This window comes from Schistocerca piceifrons, chromosome 5, assembly GCF_021461385.2.
Source record: "Schistocerca piceifrons isolate TAMUIC-IGC-003096 chromosome 5, iqSchPice1.1, whole genome shotgun sequence".
Classification (NCBI taxonomy): domain Eukaryota; kingdom Metazoa; phylum Arthropoda; class Insecta; order Orthoptera; family Acrididae; genus Schistocerca; species Schistocerca piceifrons.
The window spans coordinates 520621913-520641684 of record NC_060142.1 but is presented as its reverse complement, the minus strand read 5'-3'; the positions used below and the strand labels follow the sequence as shown (position 1 = coordinate 520641684).

General features: G+C 42.1%; 1 protein-coding gene across 1 annotated transcript in view; it reads right to left on the bottom strand.

The window, feature by feature from the left end:
- Positions 1-19772, bottom strand: part of LOC124799322 (multiple epidermal growth factor-like domains protein 8) — a 380153-nt gene that overhangs the window by 67847 nt on the left and 292534 nt on the right. The gene's annotated exons all lie outside the window — the stretch shown is intronic.

The following is a 19772-nucleotide window of genomic DNA, read 5'->3' as shown; positions in this document are numbered from 1 at the left end:
AGACACTCTGAGACCAAAATGGTACTGAAACAGAGGATGACAGCCTAAAGGCCGAAATACTGAATGTCTTTTTCCAAAGCTGTTTCACAGAGGAAGACTGCACTGTAGTTCCTTCTCTAGATTGTCGCACAGATGACAAAATGGTAGATATCAAAATAGACGACAGAGGGATAGAGAAACAATTAAAATCGCTCAAAAGGGGAAAGGCTGCTGGACCTGATAGGATACCAGTTTGATTTTACACAGAGTAAGGAACATGCCCCCCATCTTGCACCGGTGTACCATAGGTCTCTAGAAGAGCATAGCGTTCCAAAGGATTGGAAAAGGGCACACGTCATCCCTGTTTTCAAGACGGGATGTCGAACAGATGTGCAGAACTATAGACCTATATCTCTAACATCAATCAGTTGTAGAATTTTGGAACATGTATTATGTTCGAGTATAATGACTTTTCTGGAGACTAGAAATCTACTCTGTAGGAATCAGCATGGGTTTTGAAAAAGACGGTAGTGTGAAACCCAGCTCGCACTATTCGTCCACGAGACTCAGAGGGCCATAGACACGGGTTCACAGGTAGATGCCGTGTTTCTTGACTTCCGCAAGGCATTCGATACAGTTCCCCACAGTCTTTTAATGAACAAAGTAAGAGCATATGGACTATCAGACCAATTGTGTGATTGGATTGAAGAATTCCTAGATAATATAACTCAGCATGTCATTCTCAATGGAGAGAAGTCTTCCGAAGTAAGAGTGATTTCAGGTGTGCCACAGGGGAGTGTTGAAGGGCCGTTGTTATTCACAATATACATAAATGACCTTGTGGATGACATCAGAAGTTCACTGAGGCTTTTTGCGGATGATGCTGTGGTATATCGAGAGGTTGTAACATTGGAAAATTGTACTGAAATGCAGGAGGATCTGCAGCGAATTGACGTATGGTGCAGGGAATGGCAATTGAATCTCAATGTAGACAAGTGTAATGTGCTGCGAATACATAGAAAGATAGATCCCTTATCATTTAGCTACAATATAGCAGGTCAGCAACTGGAAGCAGTTAATTCCATAAATTATCTGGGAGTACGCATTAGGAGTGATTTAAAATGGAATGATCATATAAAGTTGATCGTTGGTAAAGCAGATGCCAGACTGAGATTCTTTGGAAGAATCCTAAGGAAATGCAATCCAAAAACAAAGGAAGTAGGTTACAGTACACTTGTTCGCCCACTGCTTGAATACTGCTCAGCAGTGTGGGATCCGTACTAGATAGGGTTGATAGAAGAGATAGAGAAGATCCAACGGAGAGCAGCGCGCTTCGTTAAAGGATCATTTAGTAATCGCAAAAGCATTACGGAGATGATAGATAAACTCCAGTGGAAGATTCTGCAGGAGAGAGGCTCAGTAGCTCGGTACGGGCTTTTGTTGAAGTTTCGAGAACATACCTTCACCGAAGAGTCAAGCAGTATACTGCTCCCTCCTACGTATATCTCGTGAAGAGACCATGAGGATAAAATCAGAGAGATTAGATCCCACACAGAAACCTACTGACAATCCTTCTTTCCACGAACAATACGAGACTGGAATAGAAGGGAGAACCAATAGAGGTACTCAAGGTACCCTCCGCCACACACCGTCAGGTGGCTTGCGGAGTATGGATGTAGATGTAGATGTAGTGAAAACACTGCAGCCAGCCAGCAATGAGTGTTGTTCTGAATAATCCACAAGAGTAATAGCATAACCAACTCAACCAGCAACCATCGAGTCATCGGTATAGACCACGTCAGAGTCATGAAACACGGCAAGGATGGAAAGAAAGCGGCAGTGGAGGGCCTCAGGAGGGACTGAGTCCTTTGGATCCTGTGCCAAATCCAATCGACGTCATGGGTGGGCCACACACCATGGGAGTATATGTAAATGGGCCCAAAAAAGAGGTAGGAGAGAGAAAGACTCATGCCCAGAGAGAAGAGCCTGGACGCGAACTGCTATTGTGCACTCTGACTGGGGCCGCCGTTTGGGAAGACGGACGGCTGATTTGGGGAACAGGAGACAGTAAGTGGGATGCCTGGGCAAGCTACAAACATGTGCAGCATAAGCGGCCAGTAATCATTGGTGCTGGATCAGCAATGGAGGGACACCAGCCTCCACAAGGATGCTGTCTACAGGGCTTTTGCAGAAATCTCCAGTTGCCAGTCGGATCCCGCAGAGAACTATCGTAAGCCTGGCTCCCCTAATCGAGACGGGACTGAATCAATGCCTGATAAAGTCCTAGAAGGGTAGACTGAACGGCACCCCAGCCGGTGTGACTCAAGGAACGTAGAGCATTAAGATGCCGCCAGTACGTTTGTTTAAGCTGCCAAATATGAGGGAGCAAGTCAACCAGGCATCAAAAAGCAATCCGAAAAACCAATGCATCTCCACCACAGCAAGAGGTTCGCCAGCAAAATAAAGCCGTGGCTCAGGGTGAACAGTGCGATACCGGCAGAAATGCACAACACAAGTCTTGGCAGCCGAAAACTGGAAGCCACGTAATACGGCCCAAGACTGCACTTTGCCGATAGCGGCCTGCAGCTGCCGTACAGCAACTGCAATGCCAGTGGAGCTCTAGTACAGGCAAAAGTCATCAGCATATAAAGAAGCCGATACGGACGTTCCAGCAGATGCAGCTAGCCCATTGATAGCAACTAAAAAGAGGCAGACACTCAACACAGAGCCTTACAGGACCCCGTTCTCCTGGACTCAGGAGGAACTATGGGAGGCACCAACTCGCACACGGAAGGTACAGTGCGACAGAAAATTTTGAATAGAAATCGGGAGCGGGCCCCTAAGACCCCACCCATTAAGTGTGGTGAGGATGTGATGTCGCCACGTTATGTTGTACACCTTCCATATGTCAAAATAGACGGCAACCAGATGCTGACAGCAGGCAAATGCCGTGCGGATGGCAGACTCCAGGCAGACCAGATTACCGGTGGCAGAGCGGCCCTTACGGAACTCACCCTGGGATGGAGCCAGTAGGCCCCGAGACTCAAGAAGCCAACTCAACCTCCAGGTCACCATGCGTTCGAGCAACTTGATCGGAACGTTGGTGAGGCTAATGGGGCAGTAGCTGTCCACCGCCAGTGGGTTCTTGCCACATTTAAACACAGGTAAGACGATGCTTTCCTGCCATTGTGAAGGGGACTCACCCTCAACCCAGATACAGTTGAAAAGGTCTAGGAGGCGTCGCTGGCAGTTCACAGAGAGGTGTTTGAGCATCTGAGAGTGGATGCGATCTGACCCGGGAGCCATATCAGGGCAAGCAGCTAGGGCACTTTGGAATTCCAGTCACTGATGGAGCATTGCTGTGGCGTGTATTGAATGAAAGGCTCCAAAATTCCAACCGCTCTTTCAGGGAGCGGAAGGCCAGTGGGTAATTCGTGGAAGCGGAACTCTGAGCATAATCCTCCGCTGAGACGTCTGCAGTTGTGTTGGATTCAGTACAGACTGCTCCAATCAGGGAAAGCCCAGGTACGCTGACAGGGGTCTGATAGCCATACAGTCACCTAATCTTGGGCCAAACCTGTGATGGAGACATACAGATGTCAATGGTGGAGACATACCTTTCCCAGCATGCCTGCTTCCATCGGTGAATAAGGCGTCGGACTCTGGCACGGAGCCGCTTAAAGGCAATAAGGTGGTCCAGTGACAGGTGGCACTTATGACGATGGAGGGCTCACCTGTGATCGCAAATTGCCTCACAACCTCTGGTGACTACCAAGGCACAGTCCTCCATGGAGGGGACCCAGAAGAACAGGGAACTGCAGACTCTGCTGCAGAAATGATGCCAGTGGTGACCGTGTGAACCACCACATCAATGGTGTCATGAGACAGAGGCTCAATAGTGGCAATGGAGGCGAACGAGTTCCAATCAGCCTTATTCAAAGCCCATCTGGGGAGGTGCCCAGGGGAGTGATGCTGGGGCAGTGACAGAAAGATCGGAAAGTGGTCACTACCACACAAGTCATCATGCACATTCCATTGGACAAACAGTAGAAGGCCAGGGCTGCAGACCGCAAGGTCAATGGCTGAGTACGTGCCATGCGCCACATAGAAATGTGTGGAGGCATAATTATTTAAAAAAGAAAGGTTGAGCTGTGCCAGTACTTGCTCAACGACAGTGCCTCGGCATGTTGCCACCAATCCACCCCATAAAGAGTTATGGGAGTTAAAGTTGCCCAATAACAGAAAAGGTTGCGGCAGTTGGGCTATCAGTGCAGCCAATACATGCTGCGGGACATCACCATCTGGTGGAAGATAGAGACTGCAGACAGTAACAGCCTGAGGCATCCACACCTTAACAGTGACATCCTCTAAAGGTGTTTGAAGAGGTACACACTTGCTGTAAAAAGAGTTAAGGACGTAGACACAGACTACACCAGATACCCTCTCATAAGCTGCCCGATTCTTATAATAACCCTGATAGCCAAGGAGGGCAGGGGTTCACATCGCCGAAAACCAAGTTTCCTGGAGAACAATGCAAAAGAAAGGACGAAGGCTGAGAAGTCATCGGAGCTCAGCAAGGTGGTGGAAAAAACCGCCGCTATTCCACTGGAGGGTGACGTTATTATTAGGCTGGAGATGCATGAAGCGCCCAAGGAGGCAGGTTATGCCTCAGGGTCACCTGCTGCCACCGATTGAGTACATGTGCGAGTGACATCCATTGCATCTGAGGGTCCGGGGATATGTAGGTCCTCAGCAGGCACCAGAATCTCCACCTCATCCTGAGACGCAGAGCTGTTAGGGAGCGGTGGTACGGGTGCCACCGCACGGTCTGGATTCTTGGGTGCCTTCTTCTTTTTCTGTTTCTCTCACTGTTCCTTTGGTGGTTCTGGCTGGGAGTGCTTCACTGGGTCAGTCTCAGGAATGGAGGAGGACCATGAAATCCTACGACTAGCTACCTGCGGTTGCTTCAGCCACTGGTCAGAACCCGGGAAGGGAGGGACCCAAGAGACCCCTTCCTGGCAAGTGGAGCCGAAGAAGACATACGCTTCTCTGGCTGGGAAGTGGTGGGGACTGATGTCCCCGATGGTTGGGGGGGGGGGGGGGGGGGGGGGTTGTTACTCCTGAAGTAGGTGGTGAAGGAGCAACAGGGAGGGAAGTGTTCCCCCCCCCCCCCCCCCCCCCCCTCCCACCATCAAGGGGGGTGCTGACTGAAAGTGGTGCAACGGATGGGGCTAGAACTGTTCTCGTAGCAGTGGCGTATGTGGAGGTCATAGCCACAGGATGTAGGTGCTCATATTATTGCTTAGTCTTGGTGTAGGTCAGACAGTCCAAGGTCTTATATTCCGTGATTTTCCTCTCTTTCTGTAAAATCCTGCAGTCTGACAAGTAAGGTGAATGGTGCTCTCCACAGTTGACACAGATGGGAGGCGGGGCACATGGAGTATTGGGATGTGATGGGTGTCCGCAATCTCGACATGTGAGGATGGAAGTACAGCACAAAGACATATGGCCAAACTTCCAGCACTTAAAGCACTGCACCGGGGGAGGGATATATGGCTTGACACCGGAGTGGTAGACCATCACCTTGATCCTCTCGGGTAATGTGTCACCCTCGAAGGCCAAGATGAAGGCACTGTTGGCAACATGATGATCCCTCGGACCCCGATGGACACGCCGGATGAAGTGAACACCTCGCCGCTCTAAATTGGCGCACAGCTTCTCATCACACTGTAAGGGAAGGTCCCTACGGAATATAATACCCTGGACCATATTTAAGCTTTTATGGGGTGTGATGGAAACAGAAACATCCCCCAGCTTGTCACAGGCAAGTAATGCCCGTGACTGGGCAGAGAATGCTGTTTTGATCAAGACTGACCCAGAGCGCATTTTGGACAAGCCCTCCACCTCCTCAAACTTGTCCTCTAAATGCTCCACAAAAAACTGAGTCTTTGTTGACCTGAATGATTCCCCATCAACTCGTGTATTGACGAGGTACCGGGGAGAGTAAGTATCACTGCCATCCTTAGCCTTTCCTAGTCCCAAGGTGTGGCCAGGGAGGGGAACGATTTGGGGTCACACTTCTGCAAATTTATCTGAGCCCTCGAATGCTTAGAGACTGCTGGCAGCTGGCCACCAGCAACAGATGATGTACCACACTTCATTGCGGGTCATCCGCCATGATGCCACCCACTCCGATCAAGGGCCATCCCCACCGGCACCACCCAGCCTCAGCAAGGGCCACCTGGCAGGATGGCCATTGCTGGGAGTCCCGATGCCCCAGGGAAATAGGCATCTACTCCTTGGCATACGTGAGGAGTTAACAGTGCAGGCATCAGCAGAGCGATCCCTGTGTTGTCAGGGGGCTACAACCAACAGGGTGCATGGCGGCCCTACCACAACGGACTGGCTACTGTGCTGGGTATCAGGTGCAAAGAAGTCCATGGTTGTCATCAACACAGAGAGTGACACTATAGTGGATGGCAGAAACTGTACCCAGGAATGTATCATCACCCAAGAGATGGAGAACGAGCGGGACTGCTATGCGAAGACGAGAAAGGGGCTAAAGATCTCAATGCACTATGGTCACAATGCACCATGTAAGGTGCACTTCCCCAATTGGCTCGTTCTTCATAAAAATTTCGAAGAATGGAGGTCAAACCCTTCAGGGAACCATCACATAAAGGCCAAAATGTGAGAGACTCCTTTTAGTTGCCTCTTACAACAGGCAGGAATACAGCGGGCCTATTCTTATACCCGGACCAGCTGTAGTTTCCCCTTGCTTTCTGCCATTCGCCGTACCAGCACAGCCAAGGCCGTTTTGGTTAATGTTACAAGGCCAGATCAGTCAATCATCCAGACTGTTGACCCTTCAACTACTGAAAAGGCTGCTGCCACTCTTCAGGAACCACACATTTGTCTGGCCTCTCAACAGATACCCCTCCGTTGTGGTTGCACCTAAGGTACAGCTATCTGTATCACTGAGGCACACAAGCCTCACTGCCAACAGCAAGGCCCATGGTTCATGGGAGGAGGAAAAGAAAATACAGCTTCATTTATGAGCCTGTTTTGGTGAAAAGCAGACCGATATTTTGTGAGTGGGTAATATTTATCAAGAAGTGAAATTATATGGCAATAAATCACTTTTTCTAGAAATTTCAATATGGCAGAAAGAATGGAGATTGCCGATAGCTGTTAACATTATTTATGTCCAACTATTTTGAACAGAGGAATGATTTTAACAATTTTGAAAAAATCTGGGAAACAACCTACATTAGTGAACTGTTAATTACATCACAAAGTCAAATTATAATTTTCAAAGCAATATTTTTAATAAAAATCAGACATGCCATCAATATTAAATGAATACCGTATTTACTCGAATCTAAGCCGCACTTTTTTTTTTTTGGTTTTTGTGATCCAAAAAACAGCCTGCGGCTTAGAATCGATTGCAAAGTAAGCGGAAGTTCTGAAAAATTTGGTAGGTGCCGCCACAACTAACTCCTGCTGTCGAATATATGTAGCGCTACACAGGCATGCTTTGCAGGCACAAAGATAAATACTGGTGCCAAAACCTCTGCGTCAGTAAATAAATTAAAAAAAAAAAAAAGGTGGAAGACGAGCTTTTTTCGCTGCCCTGAGTTTCGGCCACTGCATTTTCATACATTATCCAACAAAGTGAATACAAATTCCATATTGTTTATCTTCGAATGTAGCAGCACTTCAATGTACTACAAAAATCCGACTGGCAAGACTGTTTGGGATGTTTGTCAATATGGCCAACTCTACGTTCTGAATTCTTACCTACCTGTGTGAAGAGATGGTTCCTAATAGGAACTTTAATGAATTGTGAATCATGTGGTGTCACCGCCAGACACCACACTTGCTAGGTGGTAGTTTTAAATCGGCCGCGGTCCATTAGTACATGTCGGACCCACGTGTCGCCACTGTGATCGCAGACCGAGCGCCACCACAAGGCAGGTCTCGAGATACGGACTAGCACTCGCCCCAGTTGTACGGACGACGTAGCTAGCGATGCACACTGTCGAAGCCTCGCTCATTTGCAGAGCAGATAGTTAGAATAGCCTTCGGCTAAGTCAATGGCTACGACCAAGCAAGGCGCCATTAGTAACTTTGCATGTATCTAAAGAGTCTCACTTGTATCACCACAATCTCCAGATGTACCAAAAGGATGGATTAAAGTTAAGTATTCCAGAAGCTACATACTTTTCTTTATAGCATTCATTACATATCCTGTTTCAGACCTCACGCCATCCTGCTTTAGCTTAGCGCGTGCCTTTCGGCTTCCTCTCATTGTGTCTAGGCTGTCTTGTCTAGACACAACAAATCACATGCATTATTCTCTACACCATAAGAATAATATGAATATAAACATTTTGCCATGTATTCTTTCTTGTTTGCTGCTATCTCATTTAAATCCTGTATGCCTAATAAACTACGAAACTAGAATGAGACAACAGCAAACACAGAAGAATATACATATCATGTCATGTTTATATTCGTATTATTCATGTGCCTAATAGTGATACAGTCAGAAATGAAGCACGGAAATTGACTAGAGTTTTAAATCTAAGATGGCTCTGTGCAGAATGTAATGTACTAAAGCGGCGTCTGCAAAGATTTTCAAACGGAGAAAAATTTTCGCTAAACTCTCGTTCAGAACATCTTCTATCATACATAGTCTATTATTTGGTTCTTGTTGATCATTAACAAAGAAAGCAGCAGTAACAACAAATAGCAGTCTCTTGCCATTGTTTCGCTAATGAGACGATTCCTCTCTCTCTCTTTTTTTTTTTTTTTTTTTTTTTTTTTTTAAATTGTAAGCGGCGGTAGCGCGCACAAAAGCAAGCCATGCCGCGAGCGGCGACAGGCCGTAAACACGTATTATCAGAATGCGACAAACAATGCATGACACATTACAGTAATGCATTTTCAGTTTAGAATGACGTAAACACCTATAACAAAGAGAACGGCACTTATCAGATCAAAGAAAAATAAGCAATGAATTCAAACTAGTCGAAGCACGTGAAAAAGGAAGGGTACCCGTATAAATACGGACGGAGCGCCTGACGCATAGCAATGGCTATGTGGTAAAGCTTAACTTCTAAGCTTACGACTCGAACCAAACTACTGTAGCTGTATCGTCATTCATTCGACCTAAATTGAGTCTCATATTACAATGGACCAACTTTGTTTAGTCTTGGAGGTGTGGCCTAAAACTTTTCTCTCCCCTAGAATTTCGAGTCTCAAATTTCAGGTGCAGCTTAGATTCGGGAAAATTTTTTTTTCCTCGATTTCGAGTCTCATTTTTCGGGTGCGGCTTAGATTCGAGTAAATATGGTATGAATTGCTATTTCCACTCATAATTTTTAGGATTTCTTCTTGAGTTAATATTTCGGGTACACAATTTGACATCCCACCTAAATGGAAACTTCTCTCTCATCAGCATTCACTGGAACTTCTCTCTCATCAGCATTCACTGGACGTAATTATCCTACTGCCTATTTGAAATGCAGATTTTCTGGGCTTTCACATCCAATCCTGGTACTGGTGATTCCTCCAAAAACAACTTAGGAGCACGCTTATTTTCACTCAGGACTATCCTTGTCTTCAAGATATTAATCAACTATTCCGACAAGGCTATGACTTCCTGAAATGACGTACATTCTGTCTGACATTTTGCCCGTCACACCTTGAATAACTCCCCCCTTGCTTCTTCTGCACCAATTTCCCTATCCTACAACTCCCACCCCGGTGACTGTCACCACTGTAAGACTTTTCCTATGCCCCCTCAAACGACCATCCATGCCAGATCAGTAAATGGTAAAACATACACTGTCAAAGGAAGAGCCACCTGTGAAATGACAAACATCATGTACCAGCTGTTATATAAACACTGTTAGGCTTTCTACACTGGTAAGACTACCGCCAAGTTATCAGTTAGGATGAATGGCCATAGACAGTTTCTGTATACTGGCAACAAACAATATCCTGTTGCAGAGCATGGTCTACAACATGACAGTCATGACCTTTGTGGCTGTTTTGTATGCCCTCAGTTCTCGCCATACCCCTGGCATTAATGTACATTAATTTCTTCGGTTTCAGCATTATCTGTCAGTAAGTACTCCTTTCTTCACGCCCTTTCAGTTTCCTAGATATTTTATTTGTTGCCTCATCTATTTTTCCTCACCACCAACCCCCACCTGCACACCACATTTAATGCACAACCTTTCTGCCCTTATTAGCTCTTCTACAATGTTTTATCAATAATCTCTGTCTTGCTTATTACGGCATCTTCCACCTTTACGCACTCAGGTTTTCAAATCTCGTGTGGTGCAGTCTTCCCTTCTTATCCTGTCTGGTAAGTCTCCCCTGAGCTGTGGATCTAGACAACTTTTCCATAACTCTCCCTATTTCCTATAACCACATTTTTATATTTTTTTAAGAATAACCATGAAACAATGACAGCCAATATCTTCTAGCGTGTAGCCCATATCTGAAAACAGCAACTAATAGATAAATAAAAAGTCATAATCATGATTTAGTCCAGTTCTCAAGATTCCCCTTGCCTCTTAATCTACTCATGTCTGCTGGGACTATCTCCACAACCAGTCTTGCTGCTGTAATTTATTATTATGGTCACAATTAGTTTCATATGATTTATTGCATTTCTTAGGCACTGACTTACTAATTAATTTAATTAATTTTATTCCTTATTTCATCTTAATGTTACCATCTTGTCTTCAAGCTAATTAAAATCCGGTAATGTTTTTTCTCCCTTTCATTCTAATATGTGAACAGAGATCAAAATGCTCTTTTGCAACACACCTGCTAAATCATATAGCCCCTAATAGCCAAATGAACTAGTATTTCTTATTGTGCTCAGTTTACACAAGTAATATTTTTTTGAAGGCCAATGTTCTTGCATTTTATTGTTAGTTTTACTTAAAGACCATTACAATTGTTTGTATATTCATACATATTGTATCAAAAGTTGTTCAAATAAAACACTTGTTTGTACGGTGGTAGGATTTAATGTTACTTCATCCTATATTTCACAAAATTTGTAAAATCTGAAGCCATTCATAGTTTTTCATATATCACTTGCACTTGTGACACAAGAGTAAAATGTTATGTGATTGTTAAAGTAGCACTTCAAACTGTACTGAATTCAGCATCATATTGGAAAATCTTGGGCCCATTTGAACAAAATGGTTCAAATGGCTCTGAGCACTATGGGACTTAACAGCTATGGTCATCAGTCCCCTAGAACTCAGAACCACTTAAACCTAACTAACCTAAGGACATCACACAACACCCAGTCATCACGAGGCAGAGAAAATCCCTGACCCTGCCGGGAATCGAACCCGAGACCATTTGAACAAGAGTACCATTTGTTCAAACCTATTGATTACTCAGCACCATTATACACTTAAGCTCTTATCCTGACTGATCCATGCAAGTAAAACAAATGTGGGATTTGAGAGTCTGCCACGATGCAAAAACTTAGTTCATTTCTCCAAAAACTAGTTTCAACAGTGACTCATCGTAATCAGGTTCTTTTTCCCCTTCCTTTTAACTCAGGGACATATGAAATACAGATCGTTACACAATTGAACATTTTAGTTTTTAAATGATGTTTTCATCTACTCAATACCTATCACTTTTTACATATTTTACACATCACTACTTTGATAAACTGTTATGTGTTTCTGCTTCAGCGAGTCATCTGCAGCACAAATGCCCACTGTTAACAAAATTTATGTTTGACCTTATATAATGCCTATATTCTGAAATGTCTGTATTTTGTGACATTGTGTCTATAAAGTAAAGTTACAGTGAGTCTTAGAAAGAAACTGTGGGTGCAGTAAAACGGCACCATACTGATCAGGGATTTGAAACTATAGCAAGCACAGTTGGGATCTTATAGAGTAGACTTGTGTGAGTGTGGCACTATACAGCCTACAGTCACACTGAGGAAGATTGTCCTGACAGAAGACTCTTACACGGCTTGCAATCAATTGATGAGCAAGCAGTATACGTGGTAAAGTTGTGCTTCTCCCTGAAACAATGGATGGCACTGACAGCTGTGGATAGAGTTCACGTTTTTATCACAGGTAACTATTAATTAAATTACTTGCATATAGTGATGGACCAAAACATCATGACCACTATCCATCATGAGTAAGCACAGCAGAGACAAATGGAGTATCATGCAAGGGATGATATGAGCTGTAAACAGAGAAATCCACTGACATTACGACTTTGACAAAGGACAAACTGTTATGGCACAGCACTTGGGAATAAACACCTCAGAGATTGCAAAGCTGGACATCTATTCTGATGCTACTGTTGTAATCATCTATGAAAAGTGGTTGAAGGACGGTGAAACCATGCGTAGATGACACAGTGTTGGACATTCATGCCTTCCCACGGAAAATGGAGGTCAGAGGCCTGTCCGCCCTGTAAAGCAGGATAGATCATGATTTATGGCATCTCTGACAACGGAGCACAATGCTGGTGCAAGCACAAGTGTTTTGGCGCATAAGGTTCAGAGTATATTATTGTACATGGAACTTCACAACAGATGACCCCTAATGCTCCCAGGTTGACTCAATGACATCATCAATTGTGATGCAGTGGGCACGGGATCATTGAAATTGTACTATGGATCAATGGAAACCTGTTGTCTCACTAGATGAATCTTGTTTTTTGTTCCAGCAAATCAATGATCGTGTCTAGATATGCCATCATCCACACAGACTAGTGCTCGAAACATGCGCTGTGTCATGGACTATGACCAGTGGGGGCAGCATTATGCTATGGAGGATGGAGGGCATTCCCCCAGGGTTTCCATCTGACATTTTACCATGATATTTGTGGACTGTGTGAACATAATTGCAGGCCATCTGCATCCCTTCACCTTGATGTCTTCCTCGACAGTGATGACATTTTGCAGTAGGATTATTTCTTTCTGTCTGTGTCACAATGCCTGAATAGTGCTTCAGCAGCTTGAGTGCATGACAGATGTCTTGGCCACCAAATGAGCACGATGTGAACCGAATGCAATACATCTGTGACACTACCGGATGCCAATTCCACACCCGCAAACCAGTGGCCCAAAATCTACGGGAATTAGGTGACTTCTGCATAACATCTGGTGTCATAAACTTCTGGAAATCTACAAAGGACTTGTGCAAGCCAGCCATGCAGAACTGCTCCTTTATTGTGTTTTAAAGATAGATCAACTCTCTATTAGGCAGGTGATCATAGTGTTTTGGCTCATAAGTTTTATTATATCTTTCATGAAAACATATTTATAATGAAATATTGTATCACAATGGTACACTGACAGGTGGAAAGATTCAAAATGAGAAGCATACTGTCAGTACAAGCAAACAGTAAGAGACTATTGAGAGAGGGAGTGGAGACAATAGATAAATGAATCTGTTTGAATATCCACACCATAGACATTAACATAAGTAAAAAATGACCCAAGATTTTATGCAATGGCCTTATCTATAGTGAAGGTGGTGACTGGTACCTAGGTGGCTGTCCCATAATAACAGCCAAGTGTCTCAGCAGTACTTTGTCTGTTATACAAATTTTCTCAGGCCAAATGTGACAAGAGACATGTCCTGGCTCCAACATTATGGACAACAGAGGAAGGATCATTGATCGAGGTCAAGCACACAAAAATCTCCAACTAAGATAAAATTCAAGGAACAGTCATCCATAGGCAAAGTATTGCTAATGGGCCATTGGAATTGGTAACTTTCCAGAAGGAGAACAAAACTGTGAATAGTCTTTACTAATGTGACATGGAGGTAAGGCAGCAGTTGACAGTTGTGAAATGATCAAGATTCTAGAAGTGGAGATGCCGAGTCGCAAATAGGCACAATGAAAAAGACTTTCAGCCATAAAGGCCTTCGTCAACAAAACACACACACACACACACACACACACACACACACACACACACAGACTGTGGTTTCAACCTCCAAAATGAAATATTTAAAGTGACAAAACACCAGCACTTGAAAAGCTCCAGAAAGACAGAATCAGCATGGCTTTGCCAGAAGACAAAGGGAATTCCACAGTCGTTATGCAGCAGATTGATTATGATGAGGAGGTTCAACAACTTCTGGAGAACCCAGCATAACGACTTTTGGAAAGTGGACAAAATGACAAAAAAACTCACTGGAATTGACTGCAGGTAAGTGGTCATGGGTGAGCCTCTTTCTCCAGTGGTTACTATATTTATGGAGAAATTTAAGGAGGAAGCATTAGAGATGGCTAGATACAAACCTAAAAGCTTTCTTTATTATGTGGTCTCATGGTAGGGAAAGGGTCAATGAGTTTTTGGATCAATTTAACTTATGCCAACCAAATATCAAGCTCACCATGGAACTGGGAAAGGATGGTCTGTGGCCATTTCTGAATGTACTTGTCGAATGGAGAGCAGATGGGTCATTTGGCCACAATGTGTATCGCAAAACAACACATGCTGATTTATACCTGTAAACTAGTAGCTGTCATAACTCAACACAGAAGAATTGAGTTCTAAAGACACTTGTTCCCACAGTCATGCACATTGTCATACTTAGACAGTCAGATGTCAAAAATAGAGTGTCGATGCTCAGTCTTCTTCCAAAATTAATATGTGGACAAACAGTTTCACAACGCCTTTCAAACAGATATTCTGCAACGCGACAGAGAAAAAGAACATGAGCAAGGACTGTGTCTTACCTGCCTTATGAGTAATCTATTTCTGCCAAGATCAACAGGATTCTCCTGAAGCACATCATCTACCAAAATAAGAGGACTACTGAGAAATGTGAAAGATGACCTAGGTTTATGGAAACCATGAATTTATATGCACCTTGCCAAGGTGGTATGTCAAGCATTGGTCACACAATTGGAACTGCAGACATCACACACTAATAAAATAAGAGGCACACCTGGCTGAGACAGGCAACTAAATCAGCTATTGCAGAGCAATATCTGGAACTTAATGACATCATGATCTATGAAGAAATAAAGGTTCTGTCACAAACCTCCAGATACTGGGGCAGTGTTATAAGAGTGTCAATACAGATAAAGATGGCAGAAATCCTCATGCTAGCAACACTGGATACCAACACAGTAAAGCCTGGGATACTGCACAGGAGTTGCAGCAGCAGCACAACTCAGCAAAAAGAAGAACTGAGAATATGGACATGGGTAACAAACCCCAGGCAGAGCACCAGATGCACCACAATGAGACCAGAATGCCATATCCTTGTCGGGCACTTAAGACCAGAAGCAGAATGCCTGCTAGCATTCCATTCTGTAAATGGAACATCTCATGACAATTTTAGTAGGAACAGACTGCATATGGAGTACTTAGAACTGAATGGAGAAGGCAGGAAGTAAAAATACTGAACCCATCCTACTTAACTAGCAGTCTCACATAACACCACATGAAAACAGCGAGTCACGATGCCAAAATATTGAGCTTGGATGACTCTGATCCAGCAGAAACCCAATGCTTCAAGGTGAAAATAATAATAATAATAATAATAATAATAATAATAATTTAAGGTAAAATAACAAGTACACTGTTCTTGTTCTATTGTTTTTTCTTTTTTTTTCAATTCTGAAATAGTTTTTTGCTTATTAAGGCATTTTCAAGAACCAAATAACTAGCATCTGGAAGAGTCGCTTGTTCTTAGTTAACCAAACATTATAGGCAAAGACACAATTACTTGCATAGAGTGTTGTGCATCTAACCTGCTTCTTAACATTGAAATTACACTTTACACAATGGACAATGTTAAGCACAATAAATAATTAAACTACACAATATTAGAGGTTTCATGATTATAAAACAGTTTTTATCTTGACATTGGCAAAGAAACTGTTAAACTGAGTACTCTTCGTTAATGCTGTGCAATAAACATGTCTTTTTTTTACATTGTAAAATAACTTTAGGCAATGGAGCAGGAGAGCTTCTGTAAAGTTTGGAAGGTAGGAGACGAGGTACTGGCAGAAGTAAAGCTGTGAGTTCCGGGCGTGAGTCGTGCTTCGGTAGCTCAGTTTGTAGAGCACTTGCCCGCGAAAGGCAAAGGTCCCGAGTTCGAGTCTCGGTCGGGCACACAGTTTTAATCTGCCAGGAAGTTTCAGGTTTAGTTTTCTTCCTTTGTTGGCTCTATGCAGTACTTGTCTGTGGACTTGGTATTTGTGCCCTTCTTTCAGCACATGTTTGGCAAAGGTGGAGTGTAATATCCAGCTGCGTTCATGTTCAACCAATCTAGTTGGTATGTCCCTGCCTGTCTGACCAATATACAATTTGATACACTCATTGCAAGTTATTTTGTAGACAGCACTGTTACTTAATAAATCTGTTTTGTCTTTACTGTTGAATAGGATATGGGCTGTAGTGCCTCTTACATAAAATGAAGTTCTGTAATTACAGGACTTGAGGGTTTTAGCTAACTTGTCAGATAGCTTTCCTAAATATGGGATAGTACACCAGTTGGTTTTAGGTATGACTGTTGCTGCAGAAGAGTCATACATGTAGGGTAACATTTTTCTTGTTTTTTTGTGTAAAATGTTTTCAGTTAATTCAGGGGTATAGCCTTTGTTTGATGCAGTATGTTCAATGTGTCTAATTCTGTTTCAAATTTCTGTTTGAAAATTTTGTTCTGAAATTGGTACGAATGTAAGATGATGTCCCACAGAATGAAAGGCAGCATGTTTATGTGATATTGGGAGTTGTAAACATGAGGGTATTGCAGTGTCTGCTGTGGTGAGTTTTCTGTAAATTTTGAAACTATGCACTGCAGGAAGGACACAAATATCAAGTCCACAGACAAGTACTACATATAGCCAACAAAGGAAGAAAATTAAGCCCATTAGAAGCACTTGGGGTAAGCAGACATTTGGCTCAAAACTCCCAGCTGGTTTTAAATGATCAATTACAGCTGAGCACATTCCCATGTTTAAGCTTCACAGGATGCTATCAACCAGCCACATACCCACAAACACCAGAATGACATATATGGCTACACAAAATTAAAACATGATAAAATCTCCTGTTCCTTATCCCCCATAATCAACGATATAACTTGTGATACATTGGTATTCTATATTTTAACAGTGTACTATGTTTAAATATTACCCATTTCATAAAAAATGTTATTTACAATGTAAAATATGTTCACTACTCAATGTAAGGTACTAGTGCTCAGTTTGATAGTTCTCAACCAATTTCACAACCCCACAAACTATGGAATCATAACCTTTTAACCCATAATACCGTAGGATTATGTGTTCTAATCATTGTGTATAATACTGTCCATTGCCTTACGTTTATTTTACAATGTTAAAAATCATGTTTATTGCACAACGTACATGAAGAGTGCTCAGGTTAACAGTTTCTTAGCCAATGAAAGAAAAAAAAAAAAAAAAAAAAAAAGAATAATATAAATAAAAAATAAGAAACAACCACGCTTCATAATCATTTAACCTGTAATATTGTGTAGTTTAATTATTTATTGTGCTTAACACTGCTCATTGTGTAAAATGTAATTTCAACAATAAGAAGCAAGTTTGATGAATAACACTCTATGCAAGTGATTGTATCTTTGCCTATAATGTTTGCTAAACTAAAAACGAGTGTCCCTTCCTGATGCTAGTTATTTGTTTCCTGAAGATGTCCTAATAAGTTGAAAACTAGTTTGAAATAAACATAAATTGGCAGAACAGAAACACTGTACTTGTTATTTAACCTTAAATATGGAATTGTTCTACCAAGATGTAACAGAAGAATCCTTAATAATAATAATAATAATAATAATAATAATAATAATAATTATTATTATTATTATTATTATTATTATTATTATTTTAATGCCTCCTGTAGCCAGTGTCGAGAAAATGAATACACTGACCATGTGGGTAATTATACCAGAATTTCTCTTGAACTATGTTCCCCGTGAAAACTGTATGGTGGAGTCATATAGTGTGACAGGCAGTACTACTTGCTATTTACCCAAGCTGTTAACCACAGCAAAGCTGTTCACTTCACTGAATCTGTTGTATGATCCACTGAATTTGCTACTGTAATCAGATTTCTCTATTGGTGGTTGTTTTGGACTACCTGCATGAGCTCACGATTAGGACTGTTGATATTTTTTAAGATACACTGATATTTTAAAAAAATACCATTCTTGCCCTCATCATGTACAAAAAAAGTATTGATACATCATTAGAAAAACGTCAACATATCGGCCTACAAAAGTATCGGCTGCAGATTGTAAATATACTGCCATTTTTAAGAACTGTATATTTTAGTATTGATTTATTATCAGATATTCTGTACATCAACAAGCCAGCAGCCTGCTTACCCTCTTAGAGTAAAAAAATTAAAGGAAAACGGTGCACAGTCACACTTGGTGATAACCACTTTGCTAACAATGGTAACTGCATGGATGTTGCACAATAAAAGGTGTACAATGGGTCCATTGTTCGGCTTCGTCTCATATCAGATATGTCAGGATACTTCATATTGACTTCCCTCTTTTCCAAGTGATCTAGCAGTTGTAGTGTCAAAACTACATGGTGAAGTTGAACATTGCAGTTTCTGTTGGTAGCACCAAGAGCCAATTACATCAGCAGTTCCCCTCACATGTCTCTGCACAGACCAGTCTTGTCATTTAGATTTTTTCATCAATTTCTGCAACTGTTGTTGAAGAATGCTGATGTGAAGAAATAATGAGCTGGTTGTGCAAATTTTTTTTTTTTTTTCAGCTGAATCTATAGAAGGTGCAACAATGCAGATAAATTTCGTACAAGAGACTGCTTTGAAAGCAAACCTATATATGTTTTTTGGAAAAACAGAGTATGTGACAAAGTAAGCAGTGAAATACATGGAAACTGATTACAGCAGAATAAAAAAGGCTAAAAAGTTTAAATACCTATGTGAAATAAAACAATCAAGTACTGTGGACAAAGACGCTAATTCAGCAAGTGCAAGGAAAACTGAAGTGGCTTTTCAATCAACAGAGAATTCATATAACAAGAAATGTTTACCCATAAATGCAGAACTCCAGCACTACAGGATTATCATCAGACCAGAATGCCTTTATGCTTCAGAATGCCTTTTGTTACAAAGCAATTAAGTGAAATAGCAACAAAAGATAACTAAATAGTTTGGAAAATCTTGGGACCAAAATATGACAACAGGAAAAGCAAATTATAAAGTAATACAGAAGTTTATGAGTGAACAGAAGGAAACCAAACACAATGAAGAAGAGATAATTTTTTTGACAGAAACCCAAAACATCAACGAGGTGGATTAGAGAAATTAAAGCATACCTGAGGGAAATGGAAATAACAGAGGAAAAAACAAGAAAAAGAGAAAAGTTCACAGCAAAACTAAAATGTTTCAAGGATTTCCAGGGGGAAAAAACAAAGAAAAAGACACGTGCAAGTCAAACAGAAGAAAGAAGAGAGCAACACAGAGAAAGAATGAAAAACCAATGGAAAGAAAGAAGGGTGAAAAGAAAACAGACGCAAGTTATTTCATGTGCTTCTCAGTAGGCCAAACCAATAAAACAAAACAACAACAACAATAAACTGAAATAGAATATTAATTTTATTTTAATTTGTACCATAGATTCAATAACCACAGCATTGTGAACAATACAAAAAACCTGCAAATGAAATTTTAATTTAGAACTCAAGTGTTTCATTCATTCCGTAATCTGATATGCCTTTTATAACTTTCTCCT